The sequence below is a fragment of the Diceros bicornis genome (assembly GCF_020826845.1).
Source record: "Diceros bicornis minor isolate mBicDic1 chromosome 35 unlocalized genomic scaffold, mDicBic1.mat.cur SUPER_35_unloc_1, whole genome shotgun sequence".
Lineage (NCBI taxonomy): Eukaryota > Metazoa > Chordata > Mammalia > Perissodactyla > Rhinocerotidae > Diceros > Diceros bicornis.
This window is the reverse complement of record NW_026690912.1, coordinates 890,858-901,748: the sequence shown is the minus strand read 5'-3', so window position 1 is coordinate 901,748 and position 10,891 is coordinate 890,858. Positions and strand designations below refer to the sequence as shown.

Below are 10,891 nucleotides of genomic sequence, written 5' to 3'. Positions count from 1 at the left end.
GCCATCGAGAAACGCCGCAGCTCAGCCAGTGAGAAACGCCGCAGCTCAGCCATCGAGAAACGCCGCAGCTCAGCCATCGAGAAACGCCGCAGCTCAGCCAGTGAGAAGCCTTTGCTGCCTTGACCTTTACTTTCTCCCAATGGATTTTCCTTTAGAACAGCCCCTCCTTACTCCTGCTCTTCTCTATAAAAGCAGCTCCCCTCCTTTCTTTTCTGGATTTGCCTGTGGTTTGCCATAGCATGTATATCCTGAATTGCAACTCTTTTGGCTATTCCCAAGTAAATTCAATTTCAGATGAAATAACAGGCAAATTTGCTTTTTAAGTTGACACTACTATATCCACTGAAAGGTCTTAGAAGCAATGATACTCCAGAGGCACTGAGCATACCTAGTGTCCAGCTCTTGGTTTTTAAGACTATTTACCACTAAAAAGAGCAAAGTACTCTATGCACTAATAATAGAATAATCTCCAGTATATGTTAAAGGAAAAAAGGCAGAGAAAAATGCATAGAGTACTACAATGTTTTGTATAAGTAAAAGGGGAAATGAAAATATATTTGCTTGCATTTACTTAAAGAAAATCCAGAACGCTAAGAATGCATGATAAACCAATAAAAGTAATTACCTATAGGTGGCTAGAGGAAGGAGAATGGGATGGAAAGAAAAGAAGGTGAGGGCAAAACTTTGTAAGGTATATCTTTTTATATCACCTTAGTTTTGGACCAAATGCAAAGAAGAATTCTAATTAGATTTTAAACATTTGAGTATTTTATAAAAAATTGAGTAATTTCATTTTTAACCCGAAAGTCTTCCTGACTCCTTGTGGTGACAACCCAAGCCCAGGAAAGCCCACTGGCAGGTCTTCTGCACAGCGGAGGCTGATGGAACCTGTCGGTACCAGGTCCACACGGTACTCACCTGCTCACACAGAAATCCACGGATCAACGAGGACAGGTGGACCCTGAGCCTGGTTTCACCTCAAACTTGAGCTCCATGGATGCTTTTCTTGGCTGAGGGGGGAAAAAAGCACAGAGGTTGCTTTTGAGACCTTTTATAGGGAGTAATACAGCTGATGGATGGGAAGCCACCCCATTCACTTTTCTTTTTTGAATTTACTGATTTAACTGTAACTGTTGGCTGAGACTGGATTTTCCCGATTCCTATCCAGACACCTGCTCCCCACTTAGTAAACTCAGTGAATAAAGGAGACACAATTGCTGTCCCTCAAATGTCGTCTGAGAGTAAGACAGTGACATTAGACATCTTTCGCATGTCCTGTCCTCCATGGTACATCCCAAGTGATGCACTGTGGTTTCCTTAGATTTCAGCCCAGAGCTGGGCACATAGTGGGTGGTCAATGCATGTTTGTGGAATGAATATGTGAATGACTTAAAACCAGAAGTGGAAGAAATTGGGGACGGTGGGCTTGGGAGAGACTAGACTCCAGGGGTGTGTGTGAATACGGGTGGGGGGACCTCTCTGGTGCTCTCAGTGCCCCGGGTAGGGGAGTGGCAAGCAGAGAGCACAGAGGTTTACCTACAACTCCTGGAAGGAGGTGGGATTTCTAACAACAGACTTGAGGTAGTGAGCTCCCCACCCCTGAGAGTGTGCAAATGGGTGGGGCACATTTCTGGAGAGTTCTAGGGGAAATTTCTGTCCAGGGAAGGTTTGGGGCTGGGGAAACCTTAGTCTGGTCTAAATGAGAGCCCTTTGGGTTTGTCAGCAGCCCAAGAGTGGTGGGGGTTTGTGCATCCTCCTCACTTCCAGTTGCATATGGGACTCGGCTTGTCCCACATCCCTTCTGTGTGTGTGTGGCTGGCAGCGCCCTGACCCCGTGGTACGGGGTGGGTCTGCTTTGAGCTCTGGGATGCAGTCGTCATGGTTCTAAATTTGGTGCAGCCCTCAGCCCCTTGAGCTTGGACGCGCTGCCCCCTGGTGAGAAGAAAAAGCAGTTCCTCCTCATCACTTTGTAACCTCTTGGGGGTTCTTGTTTTGGGTTTTTCATATATCTTCTAACATCCTTTTTTTTTTTTTTTTTTGTGGGAGTCTGAAAACCCCAGGGTGGGGTGTCCTGGGGGTTCATCATGAGTTGACCGTGGGAGACTGTATTTGGGGAGGGAGTTGGGAGGTCAGAACACAGGGGAGGGACCTAGGGCATTAGTGGGGTCATCATGGGATGGTCCTGGGGGCCAAAGCCTTCCTGGGAGGATTCCAGGGCTGAGGACTGGGGTCAGGATGTACACTGAGAGACAGACCATGCAGGGGTATTTTCGGAGGGATGCAGAACAAGGGGCTGGGCTGAGAGCAGTGGCGTCATCCTGGGGGTTTGGGGTTTCAGAACATGGTGTTCTTTGGGGGTACGAATGGGGGATCGGTTGTGGGAGCACCTGGATGGAAAGAGTCTAGGGGAGCAAACTGTGAGGGGAGGGCAGAGTTTGGGGGAGGGGCACTTGGGGCATGGGATTTGGACGAGGGATCCTTTAGTGGGCCATTATAGGGGAGACCCGTGATGGTCAGAACTTGGATTTTTGTGGTGAATGTGGGGTTTCAGCACTTGGGAGAATTTTGGGGGTGCTCGTACTATCAGAGTATAGGAGAACTTTGGTTAAACAGACAAGAGAAAACCAATGAGGGGGTGGATTTGAGGTGCTTAGAACCGGGGATGTCTTGGGAAATGGATCTCGGGACTATGTTTGGGGGGATTAGAAATTGGGGGCAGACTATGAGGGTGCACCTAGGGGTTGCAACACTCATGGAAAGATTCTGGGAGGGGGTTTGGAGTGCCCAGTGCAGTTCCTTGGGGAGGAACAGGGTATGGGGGTGGTTGAGGATCCTTGATGGACATGGCAAGGGGGTGAATTGGGGAGCTTAGAGCCCAGAGGAATCTTGGGGCACTATATATCAAAAGAAATAGATGATGGAGGGGAGATTAGGGGTTAGAATCTGGGGATGTCTTGGGGTTGGGCTTGGGTGGGGCCCCAACCTGAGAGTGCCCTGGGGGACACAGATCATGGAGATGGGTTTGACAGGGTGAGGACATGGTGGTGTGTTGGGCCTTGATCCTGGGGGAGGTGGGTTCAGGGAATCAGAACTGGGGTCTCTCACGGGATGGACCATGGGAGGTGAGTTAGGAGAGGGCAGAACCAAGGATGTCTTTGGAGGCAGATCTCGGTGGGGTGGGCGTGTGGGGTCAGAGCAAGGCGAGTCTGGGTGGGTCCAGGAGTGGACGCGGCCGGGCCCTGAGGGAAGGGAGGACAGAGCCCGCTGGGTAGCGGAAGCTTTACTGCCCACAACACTCCCCACCCCTGCCCCGCGTCAGTAGCACTTTCGGTACACGATGGGGGGCCCTGCTCCTCGTACTCCTCCCGCAGGACCCAGCATGACTGGAAGGCGCGCAGCGAGGCCAGGACGGAGCCCCCGATCCACACCGAGAAGCTCCTGCTGGGCTGGGCCGTCACCACCGCGCGGGCCTCGCAGGGCAGACCGCGCAGCAGCTCCGCGCGGAAGCGGCCCTCGAACCCCGCGAAGAGCGAGGAGCCCCCGCAGAGCAGCACGTTCTGGGCCACGTCCGCCCGCACCTCCAGGGGCACCTTGAGAAGACTCCGTGTGGCCATGGTGGGGACGCCCACGGGCGACAGCCCTGGGATCGCGGGCGGGCTGAAGAGCAGCTCCGGGCACTGGAACAGCTCCTTGCCCAGCGTGACCGTCCGCCCGTCCGGCAGCTCCAGCCTCTGCCGGTCTTCCTGCTCGGGCCGGGCCTGCTCCTGGAGCAAGTCCGCCGCCACGTAGCAGTAGCGATGCTTAATGTCCTCCACGGTGTCCAGGTCCTGCTGGCCCAGCTGCACGCCGGAGCCGAGCAGCATCTCCGGCAGGAAGGCCGTCAGGTGGGTGCCCGCCAGGTCCAGGCGCTCCGTGGCGTGGGGCAGCTTGTAGCCCTGGAAGACCCGCACCGTGGAGGTGACCCCGTGGCCCGTGTCCACCACCAGCCCGCTGACCCGCCCATGCGCGTAGACGGACAGCATGGACTGGGAAGCCACGTACATGGCGGGGGAACGCAGCGACTCGAAGGCCATCTCCACCAGCTTCTCATGGTTGGTGGCGGGGCTGAAGGGCGGGTCTGAGAAGAGCAGCGGGTGGTCCTGGCTGGCCACGCGGAGGTCGTGCTCCAGCAGGTGGCGCCAGATGAGCTCGGCCGCGCTCCAGTCCACCACGATGCCGCTCCGCACTGGCTGCACCAGCGTCAGCTCGGGGCGCGCGCGCGCGGCCTCGCCGGTGAAAGTCTCCAGCGCCTGCTGCCCGGTGGGGGCCGGCCTCTGGGGCTGGCAGCCCACGATGGTGGCCACGGTGTAGTGGGCCTCGCCTGCCCCACCAAGCCCACCTTACAGGTGCCTGTGCCCGTGTCGATGACCACCGCTCCGGTCTTTGGTGGCAACCTGTCGCCCACCGTGCTGGGGGCTGGTGTCCTGCTGCAGGCCTTGTTTCCCAGGGTTGAGCAGGGTGTCAGGCCAGACCTGGGGGTCTCTGGAGAGGACTGGGGCTCCAAGGGGGTGGAGTGATTTGCATCCATGGCTGCAGGTGGCCGGGTGGCCTGCTTGGCAAAGCTGACCCCTTTCCTCTGGGGTGCAGAGGTGTGGGGGGAAAAGGTGAGGCCGGGCCTGTGGCAGGCACAGGCAGAGAGGGAGAGGGGCCGGCCAGTGGTCTGTGACATCACCCTGCCCTCTGCCCCCTTTAGAAGACGTCACAATGAAGGGGTGGGGATAGGACCCCTCCTTGTCCCAGAAAGCTCCCAGGACACTTATCTATTCTGGATTCCCCTGAAAGTGCCAAATTTGGAGAAGGAGGAGGATAGAGAGTTCCTGAGGAGGCATGTCTGACCCAGCTCCCTGATCCAGAACCCAGTAAGACCCAGGAATCTTTCTCTTGGTGCCTTGTCTTGAAGTTATTTACAGCGTCCTATGGGAGAGCTGGCCACATGCCTCCTTAGAATATTAAAATATTAATCCTTAGAATATTCATCAGAAGGTGATCAGCTAGTGTGGCTTTAGAAATATACTAAATAACAGCGCCTTATCCATCACATTCAAACTTGGTTGTCATTTTTACTTTTTAATTCAAAACAGGCTGAAAAACACAGCATGAGAAAATGAAGTCACCCATAATCTCACCACTTAAAACTTATGTAAGGGAAAAAAAATAGGGGCTGGCCCAGAGGTGTAGTGGTTAAGTGCAGACTCTCTGTTTTGGGGTCCCAGGGTTCACAGGTGCCAATCCTAGGTGTGCACTGATGCACCACTTGTCAAGACATGGTGTGGCCGCGTCCCATATAAAATAGAGAAAGCTGGGCACGGATGTTAGCCCAGGGCCAATCTTCCTCAGCAGAAAGAGGAAGAGTGGCATTGGATGTTAGCTCATGGCTAATCTTCCTCTCAAAAAAAAAAAAAAGTAGGATTCTGCCTCTGACCTTCCGATGCCCCTGCTCAGAGCTGACCTGATTAACGCTTTGGTGCGCAGCCGTTCTGTTTTCAAATGTTTTTGGTTAAAGAATAAGAATAAGCATTTTGGCTGGAAGGATTTCCCCCTCATGTTTTTAAAAAGAGCCATAGTGATGATGTAATCAGATTTTTTTTCTTTATCCTTTGGAGGGTTTATTGAAATCACAACTTTTAACAGAATTTTAAAGAAAAGTCTAGTTGTGGTAAAATAAACATAACAAAATTTACCATCTTACCCATTTTAAGTGTACAGTCCAGTGGTGTTAAGTACATTCACATTGTTGTGCATCCAATCTCCAAAACTTTTCATCTCACAAAACTGAAACTCTAAACCTATTAAAGAACAGCTCCTTCAGCCCCTGGCCCCCACCATCCTACTTTCTGTCTCTGTGAGTCTGACTCCTCTAGGGACCTCCTATAAGTGAGTCACACTTTACTTGTCTTTTTGTGACTGGCTTATTTCACTGAGCATAATGTCCTCAAGGTTGATCCATGTTCCAGCGTGTGTCAGAATGTCCTTCCTTTTTAAGGCTGATTACTATTCCATTATAAGTATATACCACATTGTGTTGCTCCGTCCTTCCATCACTGGAAACTAGAGTTGCCGCCACCTCTGGGCTATTGTGAGTGATGCTGCTGTGATCATGGGTGTACAGATATCTCTTTGGGACCTTGCTTTCAGTTCTCTTGGGTATACACACAGAAGTGGGAATGCTGGATCATATAGTAGTTCTGTTTCTAATTTTGGGGGGACCATCATACTATTTTCATAGCTGCAACACCATTTTACATTCCCACTAGCCCTGTAGAGGATTTCACTGACTCCACATCCTTGTCAACACTTGTTATTTTCTGGTTTTTAAAAAAGTTATAGCTATCCTAATGAGTGTGGGGTTATAATAGAGCTTTGAGCATCAGCACATTAAAAGGACACATTTAGTTCAGATGGATTATTCCATTAAGAATTGAACAGACTCTGTTGAGGGCCCAGCCTTTAGTGCCGATAGTGATACAGCTGTGTGTGGACGGGGAGGTGTCTCCCATTTCTCCACCTTGTTCAGCACATCTGCAGGATGGACCCTTGACCCTATGAAAGAGTATTGTGGTGAATTTACATTACAGCCACTTAAGACAATAATAAACATTTTTTTCCCTTTAAAGAATCCTCATGGCAAGTGAAAGGGGTGTTAGATGACAGCTTGGAATGGGGCATTGTGATGACTTAAAAATGGGTACTATGGCCACTTTTTCTAATGGGGAAATAGAGGCTCAGAGAGGTGAAGTGACTTGCCCAAAGTCACACAGCTGGAACAGTGCAGGAGCAGGGTTTGAACCCAGATCTCTGAGATACTGCAGTGACTGGGTCCAGGAAACTGTGAGGTCTCAGATCCATCCCAAACAGTGGAAGTGGAGGTTGGGACTCGCTGAGGGGATATTGTGTCTGGCACATAACAGATGCTAAATCCTGGGATACCACAGCAAACAGGGCAGAGACCGTCATGATTAGAGGCAACAATGCCGTGATGTTGTTAAGACCACAAATCTGGAGCCAGCTGCTGGGTTTAAACCCCAGCCCCTCCACTTCATGGCTGAGACAAACTACTATTCTCTCTGTGCCTCATCTTCCCCATTAGCAAATTGTGCGTAATAATAGTACTGACGTCAAAGGGCGGGTATGGGGAGGGACGAGTTATTTGTGCAGGGTTAAGGTCCGTGAATGGCACATAGTAAGTGCTATATGAGGGTTTGTTACGTAAATTACAGGTAATGTATTCTGTATGTGGGTGTGTGTGAGCAAATGACAACTGGAAACATTCAAACAACAGCTTTGAAATGGAATTATATAGGATTAAATGGATTTAAATAGGCATTTCCATTGAAAGGGCATTTCGTGGACACGTATCAACCAGACTTCAGATACCTGCAGCGAACTCCTACAAAGCCCACGTGGGCCGGCATTTCTATCCGCCTGCCTGAGGGTGCTGGGAGCCGACATGTACAGCTTCCCGCCGGCAGGGGGCGCCCAAGACCACCAGCTTCTCTTCCTTTCCCCTGCTGCCACTTTGTTCTCTTGGTCAGGAGTTCTCAACCTTGGTTGCAAATTAGAATCACCAGGGGAACTTAAACAAATCCCCAGATCCTGGCTGCACCCCAGACCGATTGAATCGGAATCTCTGCAGATGGAGAGCAAGCATCAGTGATTTTTAAAAGCTCCCAGAAGAACTTAATGTGCGGCAATTGGAGATCTACAGATCTGGGTCTTCAAAATTCTTAAATTCTTCATTCCCCCTGATCATCTGAAACGTGGACAGTGAGTCTGGCTTGTGAGGCAGTTCTCTCAGACCAGCGGGTCCTCTTGCTTAAAGGTGTATGAGAATCTGCAGGAGGGCTTGTTAAAACACAGAGTTCTGGTCCTGCCCAAAGATTCTGATTCAGCAGGTCCAGGGTGGGGCCTGAGAATCTGCATTTCTAACAAGCTTCCAGGTGAGGTTGATGCTGTTGTTGCTCCACTTTGAAAAATTTGTAGCCTTGTAGTTTTGTTTCATCTGAGAGATGAAAGGAAAACTCACAATAAAGCTGGAACTACAAGGTTTCATTATTTTATTTCTAAATACATTTTTAATTTCAAAATTTGAAATTACAAAATATTTCAGGCTTACAAAACTTACACACATACACACAGTCAAAGCATCAAAAATACAGAATAAATCAGGATAGCCAAGGTGCAGAAACAACCCAAGTGTCCGTCAATGGATGAATGGGTAAAGATGATGTGATATATATATATATGCAATGGAATATTACTGTACTATGAAAAGGAAGAAACTCTTGCCATTTGCAACAACATGGATGAACATTGAGGGCATTATACTAATGAAATAAGTCAGACAAAGACAAATCATGTGTGACCTCACTTACACGTGGAATCTAAAATAGCTGAACTCAGAAACAGAGAGTAGAATGGTGGTTACCAGGGGCTGGGGGGGTGGGGGAAATGGGGAGATGTTGGTCAAGGGGTACAAACTTCCAGTTAGAAGATGAATGAGTTCTGGGGATCTCAGCACAGCATCCTGATTATAGTCAATACTGTATTGTGTATTTGGAAGTTGCTAAGAGAGTAGATCTTCAATATTCTCATCACAAAAAAGAAATGTGTGATGTGAAGGAGCTGTTAGCTGCATGATGGTGGTAATCACTTTGCCATATATAAGTGTATCAAATCAACTCATTGTACACCTTAACCTTACACATATATTATGTCAATTATATCTCAGTAAAGCTGGAAAAAATGCAGACTAAAAAGCCAAGATTAATACAGCATCCCTGTTTGTTCTCCAGGGGTTAAGGCAAGAATGCTTAAGTGATCAATGGCTGATTCTCTTAATTTATTGCAGTAGTTGTGTTCTATAAAGTCACGATGAACGCTGAACTATTGCTTCTAGGGGAATGTAGGGGAACTATTGTGCCCTTTATGAGCCATGCGTCCTTGGGGCCCCTTGTCTGGGCTACATGCCAGCACTCATGATGATCACAATCTTGGGCTTGGCCGACCCAGCTGTTTCTCATGGGACAGTTAGCTCAAAGGCCGTCATGGTCTGAGGGAACATGGAGGCCCTCTGGGGGGAGCTCTCGTCCTTGGAATGCAGGTCATACATGGACAGTCCTCCTCGGCAAGCACGCAGCCTTTGTTCCTCTGCCTGCTTAAGCAAGCTTCTCTCGGGGGCAGGGGCAGGTGCACACTTCCGTCCAGCCAGCCACTGCTGGACATTCCCTGTAAGTAATTCCCAATAAACCCATGTGTCTCACTCACCATCTTTGGGTCTTTTCTTCAGTCTCTGTGCAACCTATCCCACACTGCTCACCCAACTGGGCATGTGGCCAAACTGGGAATTACTGGATTAGGATCCTGCAAGTCTCTAGTTACAGCATTTTGATCAACTAATCCATACATAGCTTTGTGTTGTGTGTGTTTCTGTTTAAAAACACCCCATTTAATATGTATTAATGATCCATTAACATTGAACCCACGGCCAACAGTGCTACAACTCATACCTGAACGAAACTCATCTAACACACGCATTTTCTCTGTAAGTCACGTCACAGCCCCCTTGCACTTAAGAACACTAGACAGCAGCACCTCAGCACTATGCCTGGGGGCCAATGTAAACAGTGAAGGCACAAAAGCACAAAAACGTGACACACGTGGCACTAGATAGACCACGACGATGACATGTTTGTGGTCTGAGAGCTGAAACTAGAAGGGAGAGCCTTGCCTTGTTTGACATCAGCTGGGAAGGAGCGTGCAGATGACTCAAATTTTTCACTGCTCTGTGCATGTCTGCGAATGGCCTAGGACATCCCACCAGTATTGATTTGGGGATTGCAAATAAATTTTAGCAAGTAGGTGAATTCTCAGATATAGTCTTTGTTAGTAATGACGATCAACTGTACACACACACACACACACACACACACACACAGAATCTCAAGTGCCTGTGTGTATCCACCACCCAACACAAGCAACAATAACACGATGGACACATGGGAAGCCCTCTGTGGATCCTCCCCTGAGAGGATCGTGCTGCTGAATCTGGGGTGTTTTTACATGGGGAAATCACAGTTTTTCCAGGACACTGCACCTCCTTCTGGCTCTGCTGAAATGAGCAGCTCCATCCATTCTTTAGTGTGGAGGTCCCCATTCCCCAACGATGCTGATTCACTTGACCTGGGGTGTGGCCTGAGCATCACATTTTTAAAAACTTCCAGCTCACTCTACTGTGTATTCCGTGCTGAGAACCACTGATTACTCGAGCAGTCTTGCCACAAACCCTGGAGAACACACAGGAATGTTGCATTAATCGTGTCTTTTTATTCTGTATTTTTGATGCTTTGACATCTTGGGGACTTGCTTGGGGAGAGACTGCTCCTCCCAGGACTAGCTAATTCCTAGAGACAGCAAACAACCACCTGTGAGTGCACCTGTCATGTGCAAACCAACCAATGCAGAGCCCACACCCCAACCCTCTCCTTCATGGAGCTCTTATACTCAGGGCCACTGTCCACTTACTAGATCACTCCGGGACCAGGGGCCAGACAACTAGGGACATCCCTGTGCCCCAGAGCCCACCAAAATTATTCAGACTAGACAATCCTAAGCCGGCTAACCCTGCCTCACCCATTTTTTCCATGGAAACCAGAATAAAGGCTGTTGCCCACGTTTTCCCCTCTCTCCCTCTGCCTCCTGACTGACCCTGGTGCCTCCCCATGTGACCCCCATGGCATGGTGTGCCACCTCCTCTTGGGAACCGTAAGAAACAGGGTGTCTTTTCAATGGCAATCATCTTCTGACCTGTTGGCCTCACCATACTTGAATAATAATAAACCTACATTTTAAAACA

The 10,891-nt window shown here is 49.4% G+C and overlaps 2 pseudogenes; both read right to left on the bottom strand.

Annotated features, from left to right (window-relative positions):
• The window catches only part of LOC131402237 (adhesion G protein-coupled receptor E1-like), a 637,417-nt pseudogene that overhangs the window by 203,499 nt on the left and 423,027 nt on the right, over positions 1-10,891 (bottom strand).
• LOC131402242 (actin-like protein 9) lies at positions 3,316-4,567 on the bottom strand (annotated as a pseudogene).